This window comes from Athene cunicularia (genome assembly GCF_003259725.1).
Source record: "Athene cunicularia isolate RWA chromosome 1 unlocalized genomic scaffold, athCun1 chr1_part1, whole genome shotgun sequence".
Lineage (NCBI taxonomy): Eukaryota > Metazoa > Chordata > Aves > Strigiformes > Strigidae > Athene > Athene cunicularia.
In genome coordinates this window covers 85,917,226-85,930,220 of record NW_020799091.1, presented here as the reverse complement: position 1 = coordinate 85,930,220, position 12,995 = coordinate 85,917,226, and positions in this window count along the sequence as shown.

Below are 12,995 nucleotides of genomic sequence, written 5' to 3'. Positions count from 1 at the left end.
AGCTAACTAAAACTAACAGAGAAACCATGTAAAATTATAATCCTCAGAAGAGAGACTGCTTTCACAGCTGATCTGTCACAGGTATCATTCAGACTCCAGCATGTAAAATTCATAACTCCATCATGTTGCCAAGATTTTTTTTTAATGCATCAGAGCTATCAGTAGCTATTCAGATATTAGAACTGAATGTATTTATTAGCTCACAGTTTAGTCTACAACATCTATCACATTAAAAGGTCCATTAAAAGACTTGTACATGTTTGAATCATCTTGCATGATGCATAGATCTTTTACAGATGGCATAAATACAAGTTGTTCTCTAGGTACATTGACTACTCTGTATATAGAGAGAGGTGGGCTCAATCTATCCCTAAAATTAGATTAAACTTGTCTTTAAATTATATGTGCTACCCTATCTTTCAGGTGCTATGCTAGCCTAATTCAATGAGACCCAAGGACTTAGTCTATTACCTGGTAGCTTGAACATTGTTTTGCTGTCTGAATTAGGTAATGTGACTTTGAAAATTACTTTAAGAAACGGATGTAGTCAGCCACAGTAGATGCCTTACCATACCATTGACTTACTTGAGTAAAATACATAGTCATTTATAAGGTACTAATAATAGGTATCTTTAAAAAAAAGTCTTGCTTTTCATAAAGCTCTTAAAAACCTTCCATCTTTTTGTAAGTAAACTATTTGTAAGAGAAAATAAAGTCAGTCCTTACAGATTAATAAAAAATATTTACTTGACACAAACTGCTTCATTTTATAAGAAATAAGCATTTTCTAGTTTTGCACTTTGTCAGAAGTATGAAAAACTTTAGATAGCAAATTGTAATAGTATATGCGCTTTTTTTCCTCAGTATGTGTATACATATGTGTGTTTATGTAATTATAGTACAATTATACAAAAAAATCTATGAAGATTAGAATTTATTCTGGAGGTCTGGGTTGTTGTAATAATAAAAATCTGGAATTTTTGTGGTCTTTCCTTTTTTAACTTAATATTTTATTATTATTTGCTGGTTAAGAAAGATAGCATAACTGTTCAAGAACTCAAGGTTACTTTTCTTTCCTTGGAATTATATTTTTCCCAGTTTAAATAACACACATGAAATTTTCCAGCCTTGGTTGGTTTGTATGTCTGTTCAAGGAAGAGAGGATCAAACCATGGTTACAGTACCCACTTCAACACTTTACCTTCTTAGAAGTCTTTCAGTTTAAATATATATGAAGCCACCAAGGAGAAACATATATGGATACACCAATTCAGGGACCAGCAGTAAAAAAGGAATCTTCTCAGTGGTGTCTATTAATCATAGGGTACCTCCCAGTAGTTTGACTGACTACCAGATATTACTGCTTAGATCATACAATCAGATAGTCTGTGACAGGCAGTTGTAGCATGCTGTCGAAGAAGTGAAGTGGCTTGTACTCTCCTTTAGATCTCTTCCTTAATTTAATTGCTGTTTAAGGCTGCCTTAAAAATCTATTTCACATCTTTTTATTAATAATTCAGAATTGTATTGTATGCACATTATGAAAGTATATGGAGAGACTATTTTCCCCAGAAAAGTCCAGTTTTACAACTAGCTACTACTTAATGATTTGTTTTATTCCAACATTAGAAATAAATGTTGCTTTTGTAACTAGTCGTGTTCTGTAGTCACTCAGGATTTTGTTTTCTCCTGTATATAGTCACATTTACTCTTTATAGATAGGATCATTCTCAGTTCAGGCCTAGCACTTCTTGACCAGTAAGTTAATAAATTCAAGTCAAAGTTCCAACAATTTAATTTAAAGCCTTCATGACAACAACGTTTGAGAAGTCATCATTCCTATCATAGTTCTCCATACCAACTAAGCTCAAAGAATTTGTTCCAGCTTTTTACTTCAAGTTAAAATCTCAATTTATGGGAACAGGAATCCTTCTAAATTCAAATCCTGTGGCTATCGAATGTGAGACTAACCTTTCTGTCTGATACAGGGAAAGACATAACATGATAGGAAAGGTGGTTTTCTCAAGAAGAGGTTCATCCTTTGCAAGCAAGCTGTGCTGACCCCTGCAGTTTCCTTAAATACACAAAGCTCAGCTGCATAATTCATGGCAGTTTTTGTAATGCAGACTCAGATATTTTGAAATTTATCTGGAGTTGCCTGGACAGCTGTCCTGATCCAATGTTAGGGAAAGTTTCGATATGATCCCAAGAGCAAGATTAAGACAAACAAGGTCAAATGCAATACACCCAAACCATTTTTTATTATTAAAAGTGAAGAGGGGTAATGATAATACAGAATGGAAGGAAAAGACAGAGATGAAGCGAGCACGCAGGATAGAGTCGCAAGAATAGTCACCACCATGGATCCAGCGGCATTCCGTTGGTCCTCAGTCTTCAGTTCTTCGGTGGTGGGTGCACATGCAGCAAATTTTTCTGTTGCCTTTTAAATTCATTGTATCAGCTGATTAGCATTATCTGCCCACCTTTAGTTTAGGTTTGTTTGTTTTTTTTTTCTCTGGTCCCACAGGTTTTTGCTGCATCCATCTTCTGGGGAAGAAATGCTCACCTCTTATCAGTTCATTAACAATGCATGCATGGTGTGTGGCATACACAAAAGAATCAGAAATGGCTACATGATGGAACCATTGATAAACATTTGTTTTCCACTCAGTCCATGTCTCCTGCTTTGAAACTTTTCTAAGGAGTTTGACAGTGGAACTGCAAGGGAGTGTGTGTGTGTGTGTGTGTGTGCACGCGCACGCGTATGTGTGTGTTCATCCGTCAATACACTCCTGCTTCCTTGAGTGACATTCCTTAGACTAATCCAAAGGCCACAGTTTGTCCTTGAGGTTTGCACAGACACAAGCAAGCTTAGAGACGGCCATTTGAGTCTCTCACAACAGCTTCTGATTTTGTTGTTGTTTGGCAGTAACACATTTTAGACAATCTTCTGTATCAAATATCACAACATGAAACAAAAGGTAATGTCAGAAAGGACTTAAATCCTGTGTCTTGTATTTTACCCTCTCTCTTCCAAATTGTATTCTGAGCAGGGCTGTATCTTTTTGTCATGACTCTGAACAAGGTCTGGGAACAGATCCCTCTCCCAGAGAAAAGTAAGATAGTTTTGCAATGAAAGAATGAGAGTATTATGGCACTGCCTGTCCATCAGTCCTATTTCCTGGAACAATGCAGAAACTTGTTAATTCCTACCCAGCTCAAATAACTATGCTTAGCAAGTTCAAGGTTTCAGAAGAAAATAACTGTGGGCTTCTGAATGGGAAACTATATTAAAAGTATCCAGGGGAAAAAAAAATGCTATATTTAATTTCATAATCACAGTCTGCTTAGAAATATTAACTATGTTTTGCTTATATCCCCAAACAAATCATGATTAATAGCAAAATGCTCCAGGACAAAAAAAAAGTAATTTATTAATTATCAGACTTCTATTAATTAAAAACTATATTTATATTGTACCATCACCAGGATAGAACTGTTTTTAACATCACTGACATACAAATGAAGGAGAAGAGCAAAAGATTAATTCTGAGGCTTATATGGTATCTGTATGATCTCTCCATAAATTGCTCCTCAATAAATTACTCCTCAATACATAATATTGTCGCCAGTATATCACAATTGCAAATATGCAGGTTAATATAAATAATGTCACTGCCCTGATCGACATCTTCTGCATACAGAGACATTTCTATATGCCAGCCATTATGAACATGTGACCCCACATGTAATAGCAGAGGCAAAGACAACAACATGCATCCTAGTTTTCTAGAATCCCATAAGGATGGGATCACACCCTAGGGTGTGACAAACATGCAACCTATTTCCAAAATAATTTCCCAGTGATTCAAACCCATTAAAAGAATGAGTAGTCAGAATAAAAGCACAAAATAAAATCATGTGGTATGGCACAATATTAATCTCAGTATTTTATTTTACTAAACCAATGAAAATATGGGTATTGTACATAATCTGCTCATGTTAGGCTATCAAAATCTCTACAGAGCAGTCCAGTAAATGTTCATTGCTACTATTGGTAACTGTCTTTAATAGGTAATCCCATTTTCCTTGAAATCCATGCTGAAAGTGTGGAAGGTGCTTTTGTAATGCAAGCTCCAGACATTAGAACAACATGGATCAAAGGCCCTGTAACAAAAAAAATCAGTGAGAGAAGGTTCTTCTGGCTGTGACATCCAAACTACAAGCAAATAAGTAAATGTGTAGTTTATTATATTCAAAGGTGAGATTTTATACTGTTCATATTTGATGAATACATGAACAACTAGATTTTAAAAATAGGATTTTCACTGTAGGCTTAAGGGAAAGTGGCAGAAAGTCATTGAAATCCACCATAGGCATAAATATTATACCACCTAAAACTCTGAGAAGAAGTTGTTCTATTTATTTCTCCTACTCCCAGATCATCACTGTCTCTATTTGCTGGTATTTCCTCTGAGAAGATGGGAGCTAACAACCAAGGAAAAAAATACAATCTTTTTGCCATGTGCAGCATTTTCAGATTTTCGGCTTTTTTTTTTTTTTCAATCATGTTTTCCGTGAGACAGATAAAAATCTTCCTGACCTGCTCTTTTCACTAAGACTGTTTTGCATGAAAACAATTTCAAAATCCTTTCACACACATATGTGGACAAGTACAGTAAAATCAAACCGATTTTCAGTGAGATGGCCTACTTACAACTCCCAGGGACACTTCTGCCACTTTTCAGGGACTAATACAGAAGGCAGCAAGGGAAGGAATTATTTGACACCGAGCAACAGCTTTTCTCTGCCCAGCGATACCCCAAGAGCTATTGACTAGAAATGTATAGACGCAGTAAGAGAACATTAGTTGTTAAAGGACAACTTTCCTTCAGGCTCTTCTGGTCTGAAGTAGAAAACCAGTTTGCCTGTTGTGACAATAGAAAAATAGAAAAATAATTTGTCGACTGCGTGGTAGCTTAGCGGTATCACACTGCATGGCAGGGAGGGCAGAGCCTGGTGGAGTGCCAGAGAAGCCCTGCTGCAGGTGGGGACTTTCTCAAGGGTTCCTACTGCAGACACTCTTTGCGCTGGCACTTGGTGTCAAGGGAGATGTCCACAGCCAAACGACAAGCTTGTATGCTGGCTACAGGTGTGGAAAATGCCTCCGCAAATCTCATAGAAAAGGGTTTGGGTTGGGCTTTAGGGATTATTTTGGGTTTGTTTTTCCCTTGAAGCACAAGACCTCAGGCTTCATCCCCTTCTAATTAATTTTGGTTCTGCCAGCAGAGGGCATGCGGAGGCAAACTTTGATTGCTTCACAGTGATACCGTTGCCACCTGCCAACAGAAGGAACAGAGCGACTAAACTGCACTTTGTCATCTCGGGAGTCTCCGACCAGGTTGCTGATTAGGAAAGAAGAACTGGAGGTGCCCTTCCGAATGAAGGCAATCCAAGAACATACCCTTGGGTGTACCTTTATTTCAGGGTCTTTCTACTTTCACCTTTTCCCTTCTGTATCCCAGAAGATGGTGAATACAGGGAACAGACACAGCTTTTTCCCCTTGCTGTAGGAACACATTCATCTAGAAGGGGGAGGTCACATTCTGCACCTGTCGATGATCTTATGTCCACTTCTTGTGGAAGCATGCCAAAGGTAACTTCACTCTAGAGTGCAATGTTAAGATTTCTCTTCTATGTGCTTCATGGCCATTGTCTTTATCATGGCACAGATGCTGTGATATTCTGAAATCCTACAGAAACTGGGACCCATCTTGGTCATTACTTGGCTGAACTGATGAGTAACTTTCCATTTGATGAACACATCACCGTATTCATTTTGTCAGGATCTAAAACCTACAGCTACTCATTGTCAGGGGAATTGTTGCTTTAAATTCAAGGGTATCACTCTAAATGTATCTAAAAGAAAGAAGTCAGTTTTGAGGTGTGGAGGAACTTCATGTTGGTCTATGTTTTAAGTCCATATGGTGCCACCCTTGAAAGGTTAGAGCAACATTCCACCATCAGGTACAAGAAGAGGAGGACTACAGGAACCATACTGCTTCTGAATATGCAGAGGGTAGTCTATAGGAAATATCTAATTACTGAAAAGTTTAACGGCAGACTCTACAGTTTTTGATCACCAGGAAGTGCTAGAAGTGCCCTTTTACCAGTATTGTTGCAGGGATGTCTAGCTAGTATATGGGGAAATTAATTTGTTTTAAATGTCCCCTGGAGAGTGCTGACCAATTACACCTGAAAATATTGTATGTGCTACAGTTACTCACAATTAATATATTAGAAAGTTTTCTGTATTTATTATTTTTTTGTCAAATTGTGGGGATCTTAACTGAAGTCCTACAGTAAATCCTTTTTACACCCAAATAAAATAGATTGCAATCAATTATTTGATGAATTCTGCTTGTGAAGTGGCAAAACTGAGAAAGCTTTTTCTAAGTATACATGTCACAGGGATCAAACTGTTCTTTTTAGAGTCCAAAATGGTGTTGTCAGGGTAGAAAGATGTGCACCATCAATCTCAACACAAAATGCGTAGTGCTCTTTATAACCCCTGAGACATGTTCCAAACCTTACTCCCAGACAGATTTGTCATGGGAAGACATTCTTTTCTTAGAAGTGTCTGAAGCTGTTATTATGTTACCATATGGGTACCTGTTTGTATCACCAGAGGCTTTTACACCAATGATAGGACTTCTTTCCTGCATAAACAGCTATGCACATATTTAGAAAAAAAGCACTTAGCAATTAAAACAGATGAGTGGACCAGACATCCTTGTATTGCTATTGAGGCAGGAACAGGAGTATGATGTCCCAATGTCTGAACAGCTCCTGCCCCCCCTGGAGCTGTTGATCTCTTCACCCCAGATTGAGGAAAGTTATGTTTTGAACTGGTTTTGATGACCTGATAAAAGACATTTCTGAATTGCCCTGAATACCTTGAAAGAAAACATCCCTTAATGTCTCACCAGATACATGCGCTGAAAAGCTGTCACAAATCCATTAAAAACCTGGAGAGTAAGAGGATGTCTTTCAAAAGAAAAAAAGTTGTTGGTGAAACAAGAAGGGGGGCTTATTATCATCTTTCTAAGTTTTGAACTTAGTTTTGAACTTACCCATGTTCAGAGATCTCAGTTAAGTAGTGATAGAGCACATGAAAAAAATTTACCTGGTATCTACAAACCAACAGGAGCAGGCAAGGATGCCACCACTACCTGGTGAAGACACGAAGGCAAACATTTCTCACTGTTTGGATGCTGAAATAAGCGACGGTCTCCAAAAGCTAGGCTTAACAGGATGTAAAAGAGCTAAGCTTCAACAGACGTCGACACATGTGAAGCAGAATGAACAGGAAAAGGGAAATGAAGTTTCGTTCTACTGGAACAACTCAAAACAGAAGTGGTAGACAATGTGAAGAAACCTTCTCTAACAACTTTTTTAAAGTCTCATTTAGAAATTATTTTTCTCAATCTGTAATTTCTGAGGCATATACCCCTACTAAAATTGTTTTTAAAAGCCCTGGCTTTTTCAGAATTCATCTTGCTTTTTAAAAGCACAGTCAGGAATACATTGAATATTATGTCTATCAGAATTAAGATGTAACACCGTCATTCAGTTTGGAAGAATGATGTTTATGCACCAAATGCACCTGCCTTTGAGCATTCACATTTATCACAATCACCTGTTGCTCTCAAAGTTATTTTTCAGTGAATTCTGCAAAGTGTAAGCATCCTGGTTTGCAAGCCATGGTGCCAATTGGCTTCTGCTGATATCAACTGTTCAATTCTTATATACTTCAAAAACTGGATTTACACCAGCAAAGCTTTCCACCTCTCCAGGATCATAGCAAATGTCTTTTAATATATCTGGCAAATCTAGTAACTCATTGTTAAAATATGCATGTAAAAACATCAGACCCAAGGTGATGAAACAGCTGTGGATGAAGAGGTTTTATTAATCAGGAACAAGAAGAGGCAATGGTATGTTTGATATCTTCAGACTTTTTTCTTCCTTTCTTTTAAATGTTTCTGTCTTTTCTTTGATAGTTATGCCATCTTTCAAAATTGAGGATGGAAGCAGAACTTATAACAGGGGTTGGCCACAAGCTCATGTTCCTGGGAATTATTCTTTTTATTCTAGCTTTCAATTTCTATAGAAATATCACCTGTATATTGAAGCAGAGGAAAGTCTCAGGGACCTGAGGACACCACCAGCCCTGGATGACGCTACCCAGGTCCCTGTGACTCTCCCTAACCCTGCCTATAGCCCAGGACTCCATGTCAGCACCCAGAGTCATCAGCTTCTGTCCCAGTGACACTGCAGAAGGCTGATCTCCAGTTCTTCACAGCCCTGCCCTGCCTGGCCACAGGCCACACCAAGCCAGACACATCCTGGACCAGCCTCAGCCCATCTCCAGGCAGCTGCTGATGCCCATGGCTGGGGCTTCCCTGGTGTCCCCCAGCTGCCCTGCTCCTGGCTGGCAGGTGGAATGGGCCCTGGATGCCAATTTCTGTCCCATGGAGAACCCCTGATGCTCCCTTCTCCTGACCCACAGGGAGCTGCCAGACTGTTGATAACCTTACAAAAGGACTGAAGCCTGTTGCTCTAATACTGTGTGGTCATGTGGATGGTTTGGGACAAGTGAGGAGACTCCTGAGTCAGATTTGCAGGACTGGTTTCTTCTTTGGACAGGATACATGAGATGGGATGGGATGGGATGGGATGGGATGGGATGGGATGGGATGGGATGGGATGGGATGGGATGGGATGGGGTGTGATAGAACACAGTTGGGTGTGGGCCTTCAGGTCAGTCTCACAGAATTGGATTTTGCCCCACAGGTCCTCCAAGTCACCTCCACACAGATGTGTTAAACTTGATCAGCAGCCTTGTAAAACAGTGTCCTGGAGTCTATAATTTGTTATTTAATTTTATTTTGTTTTCACAGTTAAATTTACTTTATTAAGCTCAGTAAAAGTTACTAAACAGGTGACATCACTACTCTAAACAGTGATTTTCATGGAACGCAATCGTGTGTCAGTTGTACATGCAAATCTGTTAACAAGGCCATGATTTCTCTCTTAAACTTGCCAAGGACCCCCAGGACAACAGGCCTCTGAGCTGAGCTGAGCTGAACTCTGGGGAGTACAAATTGACCTCCCCCTTCTAGATGAATGTGTTCCTACAGCAAGGGGAAAAAGCAGTGTCTGTTCCCTGTATTCACCATCTTCGGGGATACAGAAGGGAAAAGGTGAAAGCAGAAAGACCCTGAAATAAAGGTATACCCAAGGGTACGTTCTTGGATTGCCTTCATTCGGAAGGGCACCTCCAGTTCTTCTTTCCTAATCAGCAACCTGGTCGGAGACTCCCGAGATGACAAAGTGCAGTTTAGTCGCTCTGTTCCTTCTGTTGGCAGGTGGCAACGGTATCACTGTGAAGCAATCAAAGTTTGCCTCCGCATGCCCTCTGCTGGCAGAACCAAAATTAATTAGAAGGGGATGAAGCCTGAGGTCTTGTGCTTCAAGGGAAAAACAAACCCAAAATAATCCCTAAAGCCCAACCCAAACCCTTTTCTATGAGATTTGCGGAGGCATTTTCCACACCTGTAGCCAGCATACAAGCTTGTCGTTTGGCTGTGGACATCTCCCTTGACACCAAGTGCCAGCGCAAAGAGTGTCTGCAGTAGGAACCCTTGAGAAAGTCCCCACCTGCAGCAGGGCTTCTCTGGCACTCCGCCAGGCTCTGCCCTCCCTGCCATGCAGTGTGATACCGCTAAGCTACCACGCAGTCGACAAATTATTTTTCTATTTTTCTATTGTCACAACAGGCAAACTGGTTTTCTACTTCAGACCAGAAGAGCCTGAAGGAAAGTTGTCCTTTAACAACTAATGTTCTCTTACTGCGTCTATACATTTCTAGTCAATAGCTCTTGGGGTATCGCTGGGCAGAGAAAAGCTGTTGCTCGGTGTCAAATAATTCCTTCCCTTGCTGCCTTCTGTATTAGTCCCTGAAAAGTGGCAGAAGTGTCCCTGGGAGTTGTAAGTAGGCCATCTCACTGAAAATCGGTTCGATTTTACTGTACTTGTCCACATATGTGTGTGAAAGGATTTTGAAATTGTTTTTATTCACTAGTACATAGAACTAGAGTCACTACAGCTAAACACAATTTCTAGCTTTGATGTTCATTAAAGTATAAATTTTGAAGGAGCAGAATTTTTACCTGAACTCGAAGGCTATTACACAGGCATAATGTTGGCACTGAGATGTACAGAATTGGGGTCTCATAATTTATTTCCTAGACTTTGATCCCTAAAATTTTTTCTTCAGTTTTATAGGAATTAAAGTTTAAATATGTATTCGCTTGTTAATAAAATGCCAAAAGGAACATGTCATTAAAAAAAAAAACAAAACCAAGGATTCCACACTTTGGCTAAAACTAGGAGGAAATTGTTTTACAAATATCTTGATCATTTCCCATTTTTATCTGACACTAAGCATTTGGAAATGAATGTTGTGCACAACTGCATAGATATCATTCCATGAAAATCAGTGACTTATTTTAAAATTATGCATTTCTTTAAAGCAGGAAAGTTTTATTAATGTGCCACAATTTAAGCTGCAATAATGTAAAAGGAAGTGATGTTTTGCTGAGGCTCTTGCATCTTTATCTGTTTAAAACATATCTGGATGTGATTGATTCAAGAAAGTATATTTTGATCAAATACAAGCTCCTGATATCTGTTTAGAGGAACTACTGGATAAAACCTTATGGCCCTTTATTTCCTATTTTATTTTCTTTGTGTATAAGACTTAGGTATAAAGTACTACCACATGAATTTTTGCCTTCTGCATGCCAACTATCATCATTTTTCTTTGCATACTTATTTACTGAGATTTGTCACTCAGTCAGGGCACCTCCTGAGAGCTGGCAGCACTGGGGACCCCCTTGGTGGGTGCCCATGGGGCAGATCCTGGCAGCCAGAGCCAATACTCCCCCCAGCCAGGAGTAGGGCAGCCAGGGGGGCACCAGGGCTGCCCCAGCCCAGAGCATGGGTGCTGAGCTGGGGCCGGGCTGTCCCATGGAGACCAGCCCTGCTGCGGCATCACTGGGGCAGGGCCTGATGGCTCCAGGGGGCTGAGAGGGCATCCTGGGCAGTGGTCAGGGAAGGGGGAGCCCTAAGGGGACTGGGCAGGGATGGGCAGGACTGGGAGTGCCCTCAGGGCCCTGACACAAACTGAGTTTCTGAGAACCCTGACACTAGCATATACAAAAATACCAAGACAACCAGACAACAACAGTCAGACCTCACAGGGGATGACAGTTTATCTCAGCCACCAAATAATAAACTGGAGGAAAAAAAAATCGGGAAAATTGACATAAACAACTCTAGTGCACACATCGCATTCAAGACAATTTCCTCATTCTCATTCTTCTACCATATATCTGAGTCCTTACATGTATGAGAAATATTATAACTGTTCTTAAACATTTAGTATCTTTGCTACCTTTAAATCCAAGGTAGTGCTGAATTTATAGTGTTACAACTGAAGGAAGAAGTCTGCCTTTCTTGAAAAGCATTTTGTGCCATAGTGCATGAAGAGTACCATTAAAAATAAATTACATTTTATCTCCATAGCGTACTTTTTTCTTATGCAAGTGCTCCCATTAAACTAGTAAGTTTTGGATATTCAGCACTTCTGAGAACTACTTTTCTATATGTCAGTTTCTATATTTAGTTTAAAATGTCAAAATTTTGCTGTTCATGTTTGAAGATACTGGCCCATTTTTAGAGATGCAATAACAACATTCTAATTCTGTATCAACAGTCACGCATGCCTGAGGTTGAAAATACTTGCTGATCTGAACGATCAAAATGGCTAATGAACTTGTAAAGGGTTGTGCTTCAATGATTATGACCTCTTAAAAGAGAGATGGTTTCCAAAGTTGGGCATTTTTTTCTTTTTCTGATACCTAAAAAGTAAACTTTACAGAACCAGAACTAACTTGTCAACATTTCCTTCCGTTGTGCTCTTTGATTTAGACATTGGAGTGGAAACACATGCCTGGCTTGAAAGCTAACCTTTTATAACTAAATATTATGTATTAGAAGGTCTGGAGGCTGGCAAAGAAAGAAAACGTTTCTTGTTTTATTTTAGTACTGTTATGAATATATTGGATATCTGCATGTGTGGCACACAGAAAGTAACATACAGTCAATCTGCAAAACAGGTTATGTTTGCCTTCTAAACAGTTTTTTAAATTGTATCTCAAACACGACTTGAATTGTTTAAGTTGTGAAGGTCTCACATTTACTTTTCTAATTGTGAGAAATTGATTCACTTTTCAAGACATGGAAACTGTTTCCATGGTTCGTATGTAGTAACATTTTCCTTTAATAAAGTTCTCTTTTGATCTTCTAAGGGGACTGAATTTTGTCTTTATACCTAATTCTTTCATACTTAAATAAATCCAGTTGAATTACTTACTGATTATACTCTTAGGCAAATAACAATTTTCTTCAAAACAAAAGTAGGCTGTGCAAGTTATAGCTATTGATTGTCTTTTCTATTCTGATTCTTGTGCACTGGGAATTAATTAATTTAAGAAACACATAATGCAAGTACAAAGAAAATACAATTATTTAGCAAGAGAGATGATTTTTTTAATTGTTATTTAATATAGTCAGTAGTAAAAAGCGATATGTCATTTCTATAGAAGACATTGTTGTATTATTTCTGCAGGAATTCCTCTTATCACTGGGAACACAGAAAATAATGCTATCATTGTCCAGATAGAACTAATCACATATATTGCTGAGACTGTCATGAATTGGCAACAGCCATTTTACCAGCCTAAATCCTGACGAATATTTTGCTTGTCTGTCAACATGCATTAGTATCTAAATAGACAAATCCAAATCTACCTTATATTAACATCCCCCCTGCCCCCCCCCCAAAAAAAAAAAAAAAAAAAAAAAAA